The 21,056-nt window shown below is 36.9% G+C and overlaps 2 pseudogenes across 1 annotated transcript; one reads left to right on the top strand and one right to left on the bottom strand.

Moving 5' to 3' along the window:
* Nucleotides 1–4,686: 4,686 nt before the first annotated feature.
* On the top strand, nucleotides 4,687–6,285 carry LOC149243945 (putative pentatricopeptide repeat-containing protein At3g23330 pseudogene; annotated as a pseudogene).
* A 7,332-nt stretch (nucleotides 6,286–13,617) lies between these two features.
* LOC149243944 (putative protein phosphatase 2C 52 pseudogene) lies at nucleotides 13,618–14,445 on the bottom strand (annotated as a pseudogene). Its single transcript, XR_016245814.1, has 2 exons — nucleotides 14,271–14,445; nucleotides 13,618–13,779 (listed from the first exon to the last, which is right to left on the bottom strand). The product of XR_016245814.1 is annotated as a putative protein phosphatase 2C 52 pseudogene (transcript).
* Between the last annotated feature and the right edge of the window lie 6,611 nt (nucleotides 14,446–21,056).

Raw genomic sequence — 21,056 nt, 5'->3', positions numbered from 1 at the left:
TGTGTTTTAATGGCTGTTTTTGATTGCTGATTTTTAATTCTGCAATTTCCAGCATTCTGAAAAATTTCCAGAATTTGTGTTTTCAGCAATATTTATTTTTTTCAGTCTGTTAAATGTATGGTTATGGGAATGGGCATTTAACTACATGGGAGAAATAAGGAGAAACTGAAAACCGGGGTGGGAAAACAGAAATTTCTACAGTTAGTCGATTGTGAAGTGCATTTCCATGTGTGGGTTTTCGTTCTACAACTAATGCTTTTGCATGGTAACTTTGGAAGATTCTCAGTTTAGGTGAAAACTTAAAAGTCAGAGCCAATATTGGTATATGGAATAGTTACCTTTGTACAGGATGATATTTTTTCTTAATTTAAGAGACTAATTGTATGTCATGATGTTGATCTAAGTTATCTCTATATGAATATCTGTCATATCTATTTTCCCTGATGAGAGTTCACAGGAAATGTTGGAAAAGTTTCAAAATTCTACAGATTATACTAAAAAAGATATACGATATCTGTTAGTACTGTTTCAAGAAACGTTTGCCTTGAAAGCAATAGTGGTAATATGATTCCCACAAGTGGCTGAGGTCAGTTAGATTGGGTGTGTGCAAAAGTTATCTGATTCATTGGGGTATGAGCTTTGACACGGGGATGGCTAAAACAACCTGGAGTCCGCAGACTGGTAACTTCCAGTTTGTTTTGTTTTCTGTTTCTTAATGACTTCAGGGATTCGAAATTGAGTTTCCTGAATGAATATGTTTGACTTGGAAGTAATATTTTCTGAACAGTAAAACATGACTCTTTTCCCCCTTGCGCTTTTTTCCCAACTTTCAATTCTTTTGCTGAAACTCGGGTCAGACCTGACTCAGGTCTGACTGCTCTCATATGGGAGTTCTTGAGAGTATTTGCTGAGTCTGCAGCAGACTTAGGAGCCTCAACATCTAGACTCCAACAACATTTTTTGGATGTTTTTGAAACCATTGAGTGACATTTTTTTTAATCCCCATTTTTGCACTGCTTTCTGTTCTCATTTTATCATCTGAGATATCGATCACCTTAGGAATCCAGATTATGCACCATTGCTGGTAAAATCATTACTGTTGTTTTATTTCTGTTGATGCTGCTGTTGGCACTTTCAGTTTCCAGATTTTTATTTCAAAACAATTTTAAAATTACAAAAGGATCAGATTAAAAGTTTTGGAACATAACAACGAGCCTTGATATTGCAATATGTCTTCGGCAATGTTAGTCAAATCTTGAGTAGTTATAGATTGTAATATTGGGCTGGTATTAAGCAATTTTTCAGGTGTGAGACCTGATATCACATATGCTATCAGTAATATAGTTAAATTCTTGAGAGGTCCTTATTCACAATAGTCAACAGCAGTTTAGGAGATTTTCAAGTATTTTATGTCCAACGGACTTCAGCATCACATCAGTGGGAGTTTGGACGATGCATTGCCGCTAATCAGATATTGTGATGTGGATGGGCAAGAGATTTTGATGTCGTGAGCCTACAAGGAGCTAGCCCGTCCCAGGTTACTTTCCGGCAAATACTTGCAAATCTTAGGAATGGAATATCTACACTTGAAGATTGGAAACACCTAATGTCAAGAACAAGTTCATCTCTTACACATGAAGAGAAATGCACATTCGACGAGTCCATGCACCTATTCGCAACAAACAACGCAGTTGTCTTGCATAATAAGAAAATGCTCAAAAAATTGAACATCCCAGTATCACTTTGCTCTGCGGAACAACAAAGGCAGAAAACTCCTACTACAACAGAAGATGAGCACCTGCCTGCAAAGGTGCTCTTATGCAGTGAACAAAAAGTTATGCTCACCAGCAACTTATGGGTACATGCAGGCCTTGTCAATGGCTCGCTTGGGAAGGTCATCTCAATATTTTATTCAATTGACTCAAAGCCCCCAGCATTACCATCCTTTGTGGTTGTTGACTTTCGACAATACAGAGGAACACCGTGGGACATTTCACACCCAACATATGTACCCATTCCTCCCATCACAAGGGGTGCACGCCGTTAGATACCACTTCAAGTGGCATGGGTTTTAACGATACACAAGTCACAAGGAATGACATTAGACAAAGCAACAGTGGACATCGGCACTAGAGAATGCCAAGGACTAACATTCACTGCAATTTCAAGAGTGCGGTCACTAGCAGACATACACATCAATCCAACATTCCCATTCTCACGCATTGCACAAAAGCACAAGAATCCATATATTAAGCGTAGACAGCAAGAGGAATCATTCCTTGCATCAAAATCTATTCAGGATGATACACTTTAGCCAATCGTACAACCTGTCTTCCAGAATTACCCACATGGTAAACACCACTCACTACATAACGAAGTTTCACATAGATTTGCTTGCTATTACATTTAGTTTCATATGATTTTATACTCGTTTGGAATCGTTTAATTTATTTTGAATATTCAAACAAAATCGTCAAACATATTCATTGTCACTTACAATGTTTCCTTTTTGGATGGCAACAGGTATGAATAAATGCTACCTACGAAGGTTGTATGAGTGTTGCGAAGAAATTCAGCAACATGAACTTACGTTACAAGATATGCAGACAAGGATCCTGCCACAACAATCAATGCCACTTTACCGTTGCACGCCCAGCCATTAAGTTGTTAAAGAAAATAAGGAAAATACTTAAGATAACAATTCACATCCCAATTGTCAACACTTTTACTCTGCTCCGTTCGATCAGGTGAGACACTTTCAACCATTGATTTGAAGTCCCGCGGATCTGGCAAGCATGCACTGCGCTTTGACTGCTTTTTCGAAATATCGGTAGAGTTGCCTTCTTTTCACCTGTTGTGCATTGAACCTGGTCACTATCATCTCCTTAACTGGTCATCATCTTTATTTTCTTCGCCACTCTCATATATGATGAACAATCTTTCGATTCTTACCTGGTGAGCCATCCTGCTCTTCATTTTTCTCTTATTTTCACCGACTCATGTTAATCTGTTTTCTTTTGATTCCTTTTCTTTTCTGCGTTTGTATTGTGCTGCTGCTTTGGGCCACAGAAAATACGGATCGACCCCCTCCTGCAAAGCTTCTCTCCGCCTTTATGTGCTGCTTTGGGCCAACAAGCAAACTCACCTAAAATTAAAAAAAAAAAATTGAAAAAAAAACAATTTTCTAAACACTTTTCCGGAAGCTTTTCTGGAAGCATACGCTTCCTCCTCCGAAGCTCCACGCTTCCTCCTCCGAAGCGCCACGCTTCCGAATTCGGAAGCGTCGCTTCCGGCCAAGCTTCCTAGGCGCTTCCGTACGGGACACGCTTCGGGGCTTGGAACCGTGGGGGGGGGGGGCGCTTCGTGCAACACTGCTTCCAATTCCGTGTCCTGAAAATATGTGGACTTATTGAATTTAGCTCGGGACTCACCCATTAAAAATATTGGAGTCTTTTTTCCTCTGTGCTTCCACGATATTACTCAGTTCCTTCCATTTTTATATTTCTAGGATATTACTCGGCTCCTTCCATTTCTATATAAAGAAAGAACCCATTGGGTATTTTCAGCTTTGAGATCCGAGACCATTGTGAAGTAAATCCAGTAGCAATAGCAGGCCATGGAATCAGAAACGAAAACTCCACAGTAAGCATGAGCTTCCACAATCGTTTTCTCTTCTCTTTGCACGATCTGCTTGTTTTTGTCATAGGCTTCCCTGTGTCAATCTTGAAATTAATTTGTCAGAGTGGAGGCTGGGAATGTTTTTTCATTTATATTCATTAGCTTCAACACCTAAGTTTTTCGCTTATTTTAATTACATTTTTATTTATTTTACTAATATATCATTTTCAGTTTTTATTTGTGCATTATCATTACCATCAAATTTTATTATGCCGTAAGGCGTTTCCTTCTGAAATGAACTCCCCCAAATGCCCTTCTGTGCTAATTGTAGCCGTTAGATCTTTTGTTAAACGATTGAACAAAAATCAGCTGTCTAATTTAATAAAACATTAAAATACCCTAAAAAAACTCAGCTCTACATCTGTGCGCTTTTTACAGAGGAGTTACAGGTAGAGTCCGTTTGAATTCTTAGTGGAGTTTATGGAAATGAACCATGCTCTGCTCTCCGCTCCACATCTGTGCGCTTTTTACGCAGCAGTAACATATTTTCATTTGATCAGTGTCGTTTTCGTCATTCTCGAATTTGAAATAAATCCGCCTATATTCGGTAGATTTATGGAGCAGGGATGCCATAGATTTGAACTTTAACATATTCATATGAACAGGTTGCTAAGGAGATAGCCATTAAGAAACCTGAAAAAGAAGAAGACTGTAATGCTCGTTGGGTTCGTGCTTAATCTTCAAGTTAGGCAGTCTGCCATTGCTGTACTTGAAACAGGAGCTAACACAAACACTCCGTCTGTACAGAATGGGGTAACACTGCGTGAAGTGGGCCTGCTAAAAGACGCCCTCGGCTTCTTGCATGCTACCGACAACGTTGTAGATAGAAGTGCATGTGTTTCTCTCCCACAGGGCTGCGTTAAGCTTAAGGCCTTATCGGGCGGCAAAATATTCCACGCCCAAATGCATCAGAGGGGTTTTGTCGGAGATAGATTCTTACTTAACACTCTTATCACTATGTATGCTACGTGCGGGAGCCCGGAGGATTCTCAGCGAGTGTTCGACTAGATGACAACACGAGACGCCTTTTCATGGAATGCCATGATTTCAGCATATGCCAGACGTGGATTTTCCCAGGAAGCTTTGGTTCTGTTTCGTCAAATGAAAAAACAGAGTGAAATTCAACCCGATCAATTCACCTTTACTGGTGTTCTTGCATGTAACACCTTGGAAACCTTCGAGGAAGTTCATGAGTCCATAGGCAGACGAGGGTTTCAGTATGATGTTTTTGTAGGCACTGCCCTCTTGGACATGTATGCAAAATGTGGTATTATTGAGAAAGCACGCGATGTGTTTGACAAAATGCCTGAACGAAATATTGTTTTCTGGAACGCCATGATTACGGGATACCTGCACAATGGATACATAGATGAGGCATTGAAGCTTTTGAGAGAAATACCCCAACGTAATGTAGTCTCTTGGACTGTGATGATTGTTGGGTACGTGCAGAATGGACTCAGTTTGGAAGCCATGGAGATGTTTAGGCAAATGCATCTGGCAGGCGTTAAGCGGGACGCAAAAACTTTTGCCAGTGTTCTCCCAGTGTGTGCGAACTTGGGAACTATGCAGCAGGGTATAGAGATACATGGAGAAGTAATCAGAAGTGGTTTGGAATCTAATGTCTTTGTGGGAACTACCCTTGTAGACATGTATGGAAAATGTGAGAGAATAGACATTGCACGCAAAGTGTTTGACAAAATGCCTCAACAAAATGCTGCATCCTGGACTGCCATTATTGCAGGTTATGCACAGAATGGGCACAACATGGAAGCTCTGGAGATTTTTCGACAGATGCAACAAGCAGCAGTGCAGCCAAATTCGAAAACCTTTGCCAGTGTTCTCCCAGAATGCGCTAATTTGGCAACTCTGGAACAGGGCATGGAAATCCATGAAGAAATAATTAGAAGTGGTTTTCAGTGCAATGTATTTCTGTGTAATGCGCTTCTGGACATGTATGCAAAATGTGGAAGCATAGACAAGGCAAATGAAGTTTTCGACAAAATACATGGAAAAGATGTGGTTTCATGGAATTCTATGATTGCAGGATATGCAATGCATGGATGTGGCAAGGAGGCCCTGAAACTATTTCAAGAAATGCAACAATCTGGTATGAAACCAGACAGTGTTACCTTCGTCAATGTGTTGTCGGCATGCTGTCATGCAGGCCTAGTGGATGAGGGCCGAAAGTACTTTAATTCTATGAGTCAATGTGACCAGATCACACCTGTCATAGAACACTATGGCTGCATGGTTGACCTTGTTGGCCGTGCTGGGCACCTGGAAGAGGTTAAAGACTTGATAAGCAAAATGCCAATAACCCCTGATGCTACAGTCTGGGGGTGTTTGCTTGGTGCCTGTATCATACATAACAATACAGAGTTAGGAGAATACGTTGCAGAACACCTTTTTGAGTTGGATTGGAAAAATGCAACAACTTATGTTGTGCTCTCAAATATCTATGCTTCAGTGGGCCGGTGGGATGGTATTGAAAAGCTGAGAAAAACCATGAAAGATAGGGGGATTAAACCAACGGCTGGATGCAGTTGGATTGAATTCAACAAGCGGGTGCATGCTTTCCTTGCACGAAATGGGTTGCACCCGCTATAACATAAAACGCTGGAACTAATCCATGGTCACAAAATAATTTTAAGCAGATCATTGCAACATGATTTGTCCAGCATGCTGTGGAGAATCAGAGATGAAGTTTAAAGGGCAGGGTATTCCTTTTTATGGAAAAGGCTTTGCCATTGGGAAGAAGTTAACCTGTTAACTCCAAAAATCAATAATAATATTCACGGTCCAAAAAGTGAAAATCAAACCAATATCTCCTACCAATTGGAGTAAAATTCAAATGCAGCTTTTCTAATGGAGGGGAAATATTCATGATTGATCTATGAAGAGCGAAATGATAGTTGGAGGTTATTGAAGTCTTCAAATTCAATCCTCGAGGAGCTGAATCAACAAATTCTTTTTGCAGCGAGATTTAAGCATATCTGGGTTTTAACTAACAACACTTGGGGACAGGATGTTGGGGATCTAATAAGGAAGAGAGCTCCCTTATTTGCACTACAGATGAAATTGTTCATTGCGTGCAAAAGATGGCCACCATTTTTAGCATGGATGATATCTTTTTGAACTAAAGGGCATTCAAAATAACAAGCAGTAATCAAAAGGCTAGGAAATGTTTTCCATGTATGTACTTTAAGTGATGTGCTATTCGCTAGAATCTAAGCATTTTTTTCCCTTTTCTAACTCCTATTAGATGGCATTATAAATGATGCGCTATTCAGAAGAATCTAAATACTTTTTCCTTTTGTAACTTCAGAGTGAAGCCCTTGGAGAAGAATGAAAAGTGGCAACCAAGATGAGATTTATCTTCAATAATTGCTGTAAATGAATCAATATGAATTAAAATCTCTAAAATTGGTACGACTTCATTGTAGTGCACTTGTAATAAATATTGAGTATTCTTTCAGAGTATGGGCTTGTTTATGCAAATGTGAAATATCAACCCCTGAGTACTTTTAACCTCTCTTAATCATTTACAAGCATTTAGCAATACACCATGGATTAATCCAACCCGTGCACCATTTCGCTAGCACCTATGAGAGGCCACAGAGGCGATGTACAAGTTGTATATAGAAATCGATAGGCGAGATTAGTAAACAATTTTGCTTGTGACCCTCCCAGGAAAATTTGTAATTTCTATTGATGAGGTGTTGGCTTCGTTAGATCTCATCAATTATATTAGTTGATGGGATCCAAAAAGATGAGTTGTTGTCGATAACTTGATTAGCTCCAGAGATAACCTCCACAAACTGAGTTGGAGATTAATATTACATCATTGCAGTACTCTGTTGCTTAGAGGGAACCTTTACCAGACTACCAGTACACCATGGTAAATCCATGTCATCCCTCTGAAAGGCCAACTACAAGTTGTCTATGGAGCCCAATAGGTGAGATTAATAAACGATTTTACCTTGATATACTTGTACTTTCTATTGATTGGAGTGCTTTGATCTTTGTTCACCTTAAAACTGTTAGCAGTTTGACGAAGTGTATTCAAAACAATAGAATGAAGATGTTTGGATAATACAAATTGTTTCTATTTCCATACAGATCAAACTCTATGAAATTGACACAAGCAGTCACAAATGCTTTGCTAAACAGAATGCAGTCCTCACCAATTAAAAACCAATGTAGCTATAGACCCCAAAATTGGCTCCCCTGAAATAAAGATTTCCACTAAAGATCATTATGAAGGGCTGCAGGCCCCCAAAAAAACCATCTACAACACTAATATGATTTCACTTACTGACAATCCAAGCCTAATATAATTACAAACTAAGAATTTGTTATCATATTAAAACCTATCACACATGTGAGATCTATAGTTCCTTGAATTCAAATGATCAAGCACGCTCACCATCTTCAGTGTACAAGGGCCTCTTCCTATATGTCAGATGATAAGGAAAAACAAGGCAATATCAAAATTGTTGTTTCTTCGTGGAATAAATTTCCCAATTGGAAAATGTCGATCAACTCTAGGAAAATCAATCTATTTTTCACCCACGGCCATATGGAATCAATAATCAAATCCCCCATCTTTTCAACCTTCTCTATGAAATTAGATGCATCTTGAAAAATATAGCTAATATTTGCATCATCAACATTATACATCCCAATTTTTTTATACTAAAAAAGGTCTCGATATTGTGCTTCTGATTGACTAAATTGATTAGCACAAAAGCATAGAACATGAGTGACATCCAGAAACTGTAATGTAGTTATAGACCTTGAAGCCAAAGATCCACCAATAAAAAATATTCTGTAACATGTGATGGCCGCTCTGAGCTGACAGCCTAAGAGAGCAAAGCCATCTTTTCCAAAATGTGTTCACTATCAAGCTTTGAAATCTTGTTCAAATATTTCAATTTAACTCTCAGGGATATACTGTGACATGAATCACAATTTCCTTTTGGATATTTTCCATGATAGTTGTCCTGGAAAAATGGTGGCATTTCTAAGTTATCCTTATAAGGTGATTTTGTAGTATATGCAAGATCTTGTGGTTTTGTGTTTTCCCCATTTTCAAGCATTCTTTACCTACAACATTTAACTGGAAAGAAAATAATTGAAATGATGAGTGCAAGTGACCTAATTTAGTGGCCCTGGAATCTTCTTTCTCGTCATCCCTTGGAAGATATTTTCTTAGAAATTTATTTATCAAAACATCCAATTTATGGTGAAGTTCGAATATGAATGGTTGCAACTTCATCATTTCTCTTGATCCTCCACGAAAGCTAGCTTGAACTCATGCACAAATTTGTTTTGGTCAATATCTCCATAGATAAATTGATCCATTGATCCAATTGTTGTTTCTAAAATGTAACAACCAAGCTTTTCCCCTATTATCTCATGCAACAAATTTGAAGCAATTTCTGGACTATTTAGAAAAAGTTCGACTAGTCTTGGATGTTGTGAAATATCAAACGATATTTTTCCACAGGATGTTGGGGATCTAATAAGGAAGAGAGCTCCCTTATTTGCACTACAAATGAAATTGTTCATTGCGTGCAAAAGATGGCCACCATTTTTAGCATGGATGATATCTTTTTGAACTAAAGGGCATTCAAAATAACAAGCAGTAATCAAAAGGCTAGGAAATGTTTGCCATGTATGTACTTTAAGTGATGTGCTATTCGCTAGAATCTAAGCATTTTTTTTCCCTTTTCTAACTCCTATTAGATGGCATTATAAATGATGCGCTATTCAGAAGAATCTAAATACTTTTTCCTTTTGTAACTTCAGAGTGAAGCCCTTGGAGAAGAATGAAAAGTTGCAACCAAGATGAGATTTATCTTCAATAATTGCTGTAAATGAATCAATATGAATTAAAATCTCTGAAATTGATACGAATTCATTGTAGTGTACTTGTAATAAATATTGAGTATTCTTTCAGAGTATGGGCTTGTTTATGCAAATGTGAAATATCAACCCCAGTACTTTTAACCTCTCTTAATCATTTACAAGCATTTAACCACGAACAACACTTGGGAGCTGGTTGAACTTCCTAGAGGGAAACAAACCATAGGTTGTAAATGGTTGTATAAATCAAAGATTAAGGCAGATGGAACCTTAGATAAATTAAAAGCTAGATTGGTAGCAAAGGGGAATTCACAAAAAGAAGGCATTGACTATGAAGAAAGTTTTTCCCTTGTAGCTAAACTAAATACCATCAGAATGTTGATTTCCTTAGCTACTATGAAACATTGGATGATTCATCAACTAGATGTAAAGTCTACATTTTTAAATGGAGAATTGAAAGAGGAGGTTTATTTAGAGCAACCTGAGGGGTTCGTCTAGAAAGGGAAAGAACATTTAGTCTATAGATTAAATAAAGCTATTTATGGACTAAAGCAAGCACCCAAGTCCTGGTATGAAAAGATTGATTCATTTTTCCTACAACTTAGCTACACCAGAAGTAAAAGCAACCTTAATCTGTATACCATGAAAGATGAAAAGTGGTGCATAGTGTTGATTTCTTTGTATGTAGATGATTTAATTATTACAGGTGATGCTAGTGCTCTAATCAAAGAAATCAAGCAACAAATGTCACAAGTGTTCGAAATGAAAGACCTTGTTGAATTAAGATATTGTTTGGGTCTTGAGATATGGAGAGATTCAGGACAAACATTTATGTCCCAGGGTAAGTATGTCAGAGGTCTGCTGAAAATATTCAGGATAGATCAGTGTAAGCCTGCAGTAGTACCATTACAGAAGAACATTAAACTACAGAGTGAGGATGGCTCTAAAGAGGCAGATGTGACACTTTACAGACAGCTGGTTGGGAGCTTAATATACCTAACCACTACCAGACCAGATTGGCTTATGCAATTAGTGTGCTAAGTCAATACATGTGCAAGCCACTTGAGAGTCAATGGAATGCAGAAAAATGTGTTTTGAGGTATCTACAAGGTATGGTGAACTATGGTATTATTTATACTAATTCCTCTGATGTTAGATTGACAGGATTTACAGATTTAGACTGGGTTGGAAATGTAGATGACCGTAGATCCATAACATGCTATGCATTCATCATTGGATCTGGGGTGGTTACATGAAGTAGCAAGAAACAAAACATAGTTTCCTTGTCTTCAGTGGAAGCAAAGTATCAAGCCATGTGTGCAACAACATGTGAGGTAGTTTGGTTGTGGAGACTTCTCTAGGATGTTGGGAAAGAACAGAAAGATGTAGAAACAATCAGATGCGACAACTAGAGTTCAATCAAACTTTCTAATAATCCGGTGTTTCACAAGAACACTAAACACATTAATACACTATTCCACTTTGTTAGGGAGAAAGTGCAATCAAAAGAAATCCATTTGGTATATTGTAATACATGTGATAATGTTGCAGACATTTTCACTAAGCCTCTTGGCAGGATTAAGTTTGAAATATTTAGGGAGATGTTAGGCATATTTGTGAACCCCTTCTCTGTTGAGGGGGAGTGTTAGAGATAATGGATAATATCTTAGAATAGTGAGTTGGTTCATGAGACCTCAGGATAGGAATTAGTTTCTATTTCTTAGGTTATGGTTCTAACTTCCCTAAATCTATGATTGCTATATAATGTGTGATGTACATGGACAATGTAGAGTGTTCTGCAAAGCCAAACTCTCCTGTTTCAGACTCTCTTTTGTAGAGCTGACCAATGGGTTCTTTTTTTATTAACTCCAACATCACTTTTTAACAAAATTCCCTACAAGAAGCCAACCCTCCTGCATTGGCTTCAAGTAATATTCACGCACGAATAGCTTTTTTTATGGTAAAACAACACCCCTTGTCATCAAAGAGTAGCAGTGGAGATTAATCTGGAAACAACGGTTGCAGAACTTTACATCTAAAGAAACAATGATCATGTATTGTTAAAAAATTCCAGCTTCCCTGTGGGAAGCTATCAAGGTAGAAATCAATCCTGGTGTTCAACTCAACATATTCTTCATGCTTACAATATTGAAGCAACTTCTTTCCACCACTCTTAAATCAATTTTACTGGGTAACCATCAGTTAGAAGCAAATTTGCAGTGAAATTTTGGTGACAGATCAGGGAACATTTATGGGTTTGGGAAAAGCAATTTGAACATGGCACAACTCCAACAACTACGATTCCATGCTAGTAATAGAAAATTTCACATATATCATGCCAACTGTTAGATATAATTTTCCCCGTGCCATCATGCCAGAAAACCTCAATTGATAAAAACATATATTCTGACCCGTTAAATCTAAATCTAATCGAATTGCACAAACCAATGTGGTTGATATATTAAGATTACTATTACATTTATATCATTAATGCTTATGTGTTTTATAATCATATTTGCTAATGTGGATGGGTTTATAATATTAACAATTTGTAAGATTTATTAATCTTTGGGATTTATAGTATTAATAATTCTATGGGTTTATTAATCTTTTGGGTCTACAATATTAATCATTTAGATTTAAAATATTAATTCCTGGGTTTATAAATCGCTTATGTCTTTAATATTGATCCCTTAGAATTATTGATCGCTTAGATTTATACTATTTATTCCATGGGTTTACTATAAATCCTTTATTACTCCCTTCATTCCTCCCGCTTCTGTCAGTAGATAGCGATGAGATCTGGATTTTTTGCAGCAGTTTTTTCTCGAATGAAAATTTCATCTGCTGCGGGTGTTTTTTCCTCTCAGCTTTTGTGAGGACGTGAATCGATTCTTGTCACGGGAGGGGTCTGCTCTCCACTGTCATCACCTTTCATATCTGTCACCTTGCCTTCTATTCCATTTGCCTTCCGATCACTAAAGACCAATAGTCTTCTGATATACTCCCTACTATCAGCTATTGTTATTTATGGCCTGCATAGGATTCTGGTTTTTCTTGGGGTCTGGAGAAAATGCAAGTGGCTTGCGAAGGGTGGTCTGCGTGTTCTCAGGGAGGCTCGAAGTCGGCATCACGAGTGAAATGAGGTAAGAAAATTTCTCATAATCATTTCTATCAGATTTCTCTGTGAAATTTATCTCAGGGAAGTATTATTAATCCTCTGCTGGTTTTATCTGCATTATATTCTTAGTTTCTGGGTCTCTGTATGGCCTATTTTGCCTGTCAAGGACACTGTATGATTTTCTAAGCCTTCATTCTGGAATAGAATAGAAAGTTATCATTATCTTTCTATGCTCCATAGAGCCATTAAAAATTAGTGTAGCTGTGGGGTTACTAGGACGATTCTAGTAAATGTCTTCTTTTTTCCCTTATAGACTCCTGGAAGGTTTTATTGCATCTATTGTTCTCGTGTGTCATCTTCCTGCATTCTCCTCTGTCCTCTGGTTTCTGGTTTTTCCGGGACGGAAAAAGTCCTACCCATCTCTCTGTTTCTTTTACGGTTGGTGGTGTACTTGTAAGGGGTGTATATGTTGTTGTATAAGTCTATATGGTTTCTCATGAATCTATATGGGTCTTCTGATCTTTGAGAGCATTTCTTAATCTATTGTTCTCGTGTGTTATCTTCCTGCATTCTCCTCTGTCCTCTGGTTTTTCCGCGACGGAAAAAGTCCTGCCCATGTCTCTGTTTCTTTTACGGGACCAGACTTTTCAAAATCTTGATCATTGATTTCCGGGACAGTCGGGGGATTGATATTTTGGAAGGATATGTCAGGTTTTTTATCAAAAAGAAGTTGCCAATTTTTGAACTTCCATCTATTAGCTCGATCTTTCCTCCTACGGACGTCATTCCTCTTTAATTGTCTGACCGCCTCTGTCCATTTTTGGCCTTGATTTCTCTTGGAAAAGCGTTTTTTACCTTGTCGAGGCTTCATCTGTTTCTATTTAAGGCTCTAGCTCGTGGAAATCAGCGTCGGATCTTTCTTTCTCCCATCTGAGTCATACTCCAGATCATTAGTTCTTAAACCAGCTTGTGGATCTTGGCACCAAAAACCTACTTGGCAAGTCAGGCTTTAAATCAACTGTCCGCTGAATGGCAATGAGAGAACCATCGGCTGCTCTTGTTCCCAGGACAGCCCTGGAATCCCCAATATTCCCAATGAAAAGGTAATCTCCCTGAGATCAGAAACAAATAACAACCCTCAAAATTTGACATTGAAGTTTTGAACTGCAGGCCTGAAACATGAACTAATTACTTATTATTAGAAGGATTAAACATGAACTAATTACTTAACTCTTCAAAATTTAACAACATAAGAGATATTCATTTAGGACAGACATTTGGATGCACTCAATATTTAACTTCTCCAGAATACAAGTTCAACTGGGATTCACAACAGAAGACTGCATCTGGCTTTGTTTGCTTGCTTGCTAGGACATTATGTGCCAACAGGTCTTATAGTTTTCAGATGTTAATTTTTTGGGCATTGAAAATGTACCATACTTTGCTTATAAATCTAAAACAGAAGGTATGTAGTTTTACCTCAGTACAAGGAGCGTATATATCTTATTTCAAGTTAAACAGCAAAAAACAGGACAAAACAGAAAGAAAGGAAATTTCATTCATAACTAATACATATAAAATATATCGACTAATTGCAAATTACCTGTTTAACAACTGCAACTGCAGTGCTTCCACTGCAAAAGCAGTCTATAGTCGGATGAGACCTCAATTCTTTGTCCATTACTTTGTACGCTTTCAGGTAGGTATCTTTCTAGGCAGAAAAAAGACTGGACTCCTTTGTTGAACTGACTTGGCCATCACCACCCAGGTCATTTTGGCCATTTTTTGCCTTCTTTTTGTTATTGTATGTATCGGTAGCATTGATGTTGTTTGCTTTATCCTTGAAGGATTGCCAAAAAGAATGCAATTTCACTGGTAATGAATCCCTGACCCTACGGGCAACAAGATGACCATAAGGACCATGGCCATCAAAAACCCCACAGAAGATTGAATCATTTGAAACAAAATCCTGTGAATGATAACAAAAGAATAATGAAAATATGAACTTTTTATTTCCAATTAGGACACAACAAAATTTTGCTAAAAATTGAATATCATTTGAACTGAAAAAGAACGCTGACCCATGAAAATTTCAAAACATTTCATTTGTGAACTCATGAGAAAAGAAGATTCACAGCATAAATGGCAATGTCCAAGAGTCACATAGTAGCCCTTGTTCCATTCATTACTAAGGGCTAGGATCCTTCTCGCACTGAATAGTGCATGCACATTGTTGTTACAGCATACATGTAGATTGCATATGTTACATTCTACATTCTAAAAAAATACCCTCTTGCATGAGGCACAGAGTGCTGTTTATTTTCTGCTGCTGTTTAGGAAGAGATTAGTGGAGAACAGTAAGAGATCAAAAGATACAAACAATTCTCAGTAAAACCAAAGACACATATATGAAAATTTAGAAAACTGAAGGAAGTTCTTATTTTTTGAAGAGCAGCATTGTTGGCTTTTTGTGAAGTACATGGTGAAATTTTTCTGCCTTCCTTGGAAATCCTTGCATGGTTTCGGTTGCCTTAGCTGATAGTTATTGGTAGGTACTTCAAAGAATTCAACACTACAGGAGTTCCCTATTGTTCTCCGTCATCTTCTAACTAGATATTGCCAAAGTTGTGGTTTGCTTTGTAAATTGAGCATTTACATCTCAAACTGCCATGGGGATTAATCTCCTGACTCTCTCTTGATGATTAGAATTATAACATGTGGGCATTCATGCCTTCAACGACACTAGTTGAGACTGATCTATATCATTCATATGCAGCATGCCCCCATGGAGATCGATGTAACAACCATCAACCTCAACCTACATAGTGTATGCACATTATTTTTTCATGGCGATTGATCCTATGATTAACTCAAATGCCTCTGTCATTGTCTACAGAAGCTAGCTCTTATGGGGGTTACCTTCTGAATTGTTTAGATTCCACACATCATATCCACAGAGGATTGGATCTCTCACAATGGTGAGTTCTTCAGTATTTACATATAAACGTCTTCACTGCAATTAACGCCATGACCAAATCAACAAAAACGACTTCCCCAAGTTGTTGGCAATTTATGTCGTATGACAGGACAGAGTAAAAAACCTCGCAACCCACTGGATATATGGACTCTCAGTTCGAAGCAAACCTCAAGAGGACAACAAGTAAAAGGAAAAGGTCATAAAGGTTGCAGGGAAAACGCTAAATATGTAAGAAATTGTGAATCAGGAATCAGGATAGCATAAGTTTATTAATCTTTTATTAAAGGAAGCCTCTCTTTGCACTGCAGCCCCTTGAAGTATGTTTCTGTGAAGCATTCCAATATATATATATATATAAACTGCAGATACTAAATTATCTTTTACCCCATTACTGGGTTTAATAATTACATATGACCAGTAATGGAGAAAGCAAATGCAACAGCTAAAGCTATATCATTCAGCCATGAAATTTGCTTTTGTGGATGGAATCCTCCGAGAAGACTTAGAAAAAAAGTTCTGGCCCTTTTAAAGGCATCGAATAAGTGGCTACTAGAAAAATTGAGCATAAAGAACAGTCCTAAACCTTGGAAATACTTCAACGTATTAAAAAAAAACTTGTCTCATCTAACGTCTTCCCTTTTTTGAGGTTAGAGACATGAATTAAATGCCACACACACACATATATCTTAGTCGAAGAGGTTAGTTCAGTTGGCCATGGCCAATGTTTTTAGGCATTTATCTAATTTTGTGATAGCAGGTGCCGGATTAAAGCCTTTTTGATCAGATGTACTAGTCTACGTTGATGGGTTTATCAAGAATGCCATCCAAAATGTGACAAAGCATTCCTCAGGTTCTCATTAAGTTTTTCTTGGAAAAATATATAGATAAATACCTCAGGCTACCAAAACAGTGCCAGAACAAGAAAAATATAACTAATCACATAGTCTAGAAATCATTATGTTATTAGACAATGACAGTTAGAATTTATATTCTAAAAAACTGTGGCTAAACCATATAGCGTAGGTTTACAAGAAATATATAGTTTTAGGCAGACATACCCTAGAGTGCACAGATAAGTATAAATTATCCAAAAAATATTGTGGAGGCCTATCCATTTCATTCTACTCTGAATTCTGCATGTGTGCTGCTTAACATTTCATTGAGTATATATCTACAAATCAGTGATTTTGGGATCAAATCCCTCAAAGCAATTCTATACCTGCTCTTCAAATTCCTTCAAGCTTTTGAAAGCAAAACCAATGAATTATCAATATAATTTTACCATAATAAAAAAACAATTAGAAGGCGTTTAACCAGCTCAAATTGCTCATCCATTAGGCTTGAACCAACATCTCTTCTAGAGAAATTCAACAACTCTAATTTAATAATCCTATCGGCCTCTCTTTGTACCTTTTGGGACAATTGCTAGTTTAATCCCTACTATTTATAATATTAATCCCAAGAGATTATTAATATATTGGAATCAATATTTAAAACATAAAATATTAATACACTAGAGATTAATACACCCCAATAATTAATAAGCCATATAATTTAATAGGTGAGTGTTTAAACCCTAAAATTTAAATTTTATAATATATTATTTTTACATATTCTATTATTAAATATTATATTTATTAGGCCTATATTATTTTGTATCCATCCAACAGTTATTGGGCGTCTGCAGTAGGTCGATATTTGTTATCTATCCCTTGAACTAGCTATTGGGTTCACGCAATAAGCCGATATTCATCGTGTATTCATTAAAAGGCTATTATTTTTCTACAATAGCTTGATATCCATTGTGTATCCATCCGACCAGATATTGGGTGTCTATAATAGGCCGATATTCATTATCTACCCATTGAACCCAATAGCCGATATTCATTATCTACCCATTGAACCGGCTATTGGGTTTCTGCTATAAGGTGAAATTAACTGCGCAGCTATTCATTCAGGTTTTGGGTTCTTGAGCACACCCAAGAGTTCGTTTGGTGCTGTGTGGAGATGGCTTACAAAGTCGATGATGATTATGACTATTTGTTTCAGGTGGTCCTGATTGGGGATTCTGGTGTCGGTAAGTCCAATTTGCTCTCCAGATTTACTAGAAATGAATTCAGCCTGGAGTCCAAATCTACAATTGGTGTGGAGTTTGCAACATGGAGCATTAATTTTGATGGGAAAATGATCAAGGCCCAGATATGGGACACTGCTGGTCAGGAAAGGTCTGTGTGTGGGGGATTTCTTTTTTCTATTCCATCAAAGATGCGTCATAATAATAATTTTTTCCATGATTTTGCATCATATCATTAATATGAAATATATTTCCATAGCTTTTGCTTTTTTGAAAAAGATGCAAATTTATTTGTTTGTCTGCCTGCCCCTCTCTATGTAATATTGTGTGTATGCGTGTATGCTTTTGTCTGTCCTTAACCTTAGGGATCTGTATTGCATATATCTTCATGTTTTAATCTGTCTTCAATACCTAGGATCCGTGGGTTAAAATTACTGTTACATCTGTATTTGTCTGAGGTGCAAGGAATTGTTTGCTCTTTGGTTCATGCAACAATAAGATTCTAAGATTAAACTGTATTGATTTTGATTTTGTGCTGGGGAAGAATAGGTCTTAAACATTATTCCATGCTTAACAAGCACGGATGTTTTTACTTGTGGCTTCGGAGGATCACACCAGGTGCTTTGTCTTCGATATCTCAGATCTGTGGCATACTACTATGTCTCTTGATGGGTTACGTTCATTTCTGGTTATTTGTTTGTTTATGGGTACGTTTTGCTGTTGGTGTTGTTTTCAACCTTCTTTCATACTTTTGGCTTATTGGACTGTGAAGTAGCGAGATTACTTTGTTTCCAGTATATTGTATCTGTTGTCTAGAATATTTTTTATGAATTTTCTAGACCCATTAGGAATCTCATTTGTGAAGAGCTAATGGATTCGGCGTGCTGTTGTTGTTCTTTGTTCGATTTTGACGTTCATTATTTAACCCTTTGGTATGCTTGAGCATAAAATGGTGAGATTAGTTTGCTTCAGTGTCTTGAGTTGTGATATTTATGCAGTTGTTTTTACATTGAAAATATCTTTATATTCCATATGAGGGTTATGGATGTTCTTGTTTTTTACATTGAAAATGAATTATCGATGTTTCTGCCCTTCTATTGACTATATCTTTATATTCCATTGAAAATATCTTTATATTCCATATGAGGATTATGTCCTGTTTTTTACATTGAAAATGAATTATGGATGTTCCTGCCCTTCTATTGACTATATTTATTCTCAACAACAAGGCTCGAAGTCATTACATCAAATCTCATCATGTTCATGTTTCTTTCGAGAATTAAATCTGGATAGGGAAGGCTCTAAGTCATTACATCAAATCTCATCATGTTACTTTCCAGAATTAAATCCTCTGGATAGGGAGGATCCCAATCATTACTCCAAATCACCTGAGATAAACCCAATTGACAAATTATTACATCAAATCTCATCGTGTTACTTTTGAGAATTAAATTTGGATAGGGAATGCTCAAAGTCATTACATCAAATTTCATCATGTTACTTTCCAGAATTAAATATGGATAGGGAGGATCCCAATCATCACTACAAATCAAATCACCCGAGATAAACCCAATTGACAAATTATTACATCAAATCTGATCGTGTTACTTTCGAGAATTAAATCTGGATAGGGAGGGCTCAAAGTCATTACATCAAATCTCATCATGTTACTTTCCAGAATTAAACTGGATAAGGAAGATTCCAATCATCACTCCAAATCACCCGAGATAAACCCAATTGACAAATTATAAACAGTTAGGAGGTTGTAGGTTTTTTTTTTAATTTTTTTTGGTGTAGGCGGTATTTTTATTTTTTTCCTTTCTCTCGCCTAATAAGTTACAGGTGAGAATATATTCCATGAAAATCACATGGCTACCAGCTTATTCAGGAACACCTGTGTTGTTAAGCCTTATGCAAGGGTTTTACTTTCTTTTTTGTTCTCTTTATATGTGGGTTTGAATCCCAAATTATGGGGTATGCACAACACAACCACATATGCAGAGACCCATGCATATGTAAATAGATTTGGGTTTCATGGCCTCTCATCATGTTTACAATCCATTACGTGCACACGATGTCTAAGGAGGCTTCTATATTCTTCCTTTCTATATGTTTTTAGGAAGATATGTTTTCTTTTGGGTTCATGAGTTGCAGACATGAAATATCTTTGGGTATTGTTGTCAATGTTTTTCTCATAGATTTAATAGTCTTCTTTTGTGTTTTTCCCTTAGAGTTTCTATATTCTTCCTTTCTATATGTTTTTAGGAAGATATGTTTTCTTTTGGGTTCATGAGTTGCAGACATGAAATATCTTTGGGTATTGTTGTCAATGTTTTTATCATAGATTTAATAGAGTCTTCTTTTGTGTTTTTTCCCTTAGAACTGCCCTTTCTTTCTTTTCTCTTGGGGAATTAGTTTTTGAATCACGGAGTAGTTATTTTTCCTGAATAGGATTTTGATACTGCTTTCTTCCCAGTATATTTCTGTATAATCAATTTCTAAATGAATTAATGGCATTTCATTCAGAAAACTGTTATATCAGGTTTTGGCTTGAGAAACAGTAGTACCTGTTTCCCTTTGTTTAGAGTTGGAGTGGCTTTGCTTGGGGCATAAAAGCCAACTCCACTTTGGTAGCATTTCATTTGCCATTTTAGGAGATATTGGAAGAAAATTAACATATATTCATGCACTGAAAAGTAAAATATATTTCTCATTTTATCATCTGAGATATCGATCACCTTAGGAATCCAGATTATGCACCATTTCTAAATTTCTGTCTTTAGTGAAATCTTTTGACTTTACTATGTTGTAGTCTAAATGTGCTATGAAATGGTCCTTTTCCGGCTGCTTAAAGTAGCAAGAAGGGAAACCAGTATTTTTATCCCAAAATCCAGCAAAAATCGTTTTGGTTTTGATGGAATTGCACATATCAGATGTTAATTTTTACAATCTGTTTGCAGTAGAAGTGTTAAAGGGTGCCAAATCCATTTCTGCATTAAAACGAACAATTTTATTGATTCAAACTTGCAATTTTGACAAAGATTGACTGGCTCGATTTGGCTGATAGCAAACTGGAAAAGGATAAAAACATAGTGTTTAGCCTTCTTCCTTTGATATTCCCCTCAAAACCACTTCTGTGCAGAACAACAATAGAGAATGACAAATGTTACTTTTGTTTTGTTTAAGTTAGTATTGAAATTTGGTACCGGAGGACAGGTGGTTCCCTTAGGATTTGATCTTTGGCCTAGGGAAAAGTGTCCAAAAGAATTTAATTTTTCTCCTAAAGTGACTTTATAATTTTATAAAGTTAAATCTAATTTAAAAGTGACTTTAAGTGA

Source organism: Pinus tabuliformis, chromosome 8, assembly GCF_031772625.1.
Source record: "Pinus tabuliformis cultivar Carrire ecotype Pingquan chromosome 8, CPIR1, whole genome shotgun sequence".
Lineage (NCBI taxonomy): Eukaryota > Viridiplantae > Streptophyta > Pinopsida > Pinales > Pinaceae > Pinus > Pinus tabuliformis.
The sequence above is the reverse complement of the archived record's forward strand: the minus strand, read 5'-3'. Positions and strand labels throughout refer to the sequence as shown.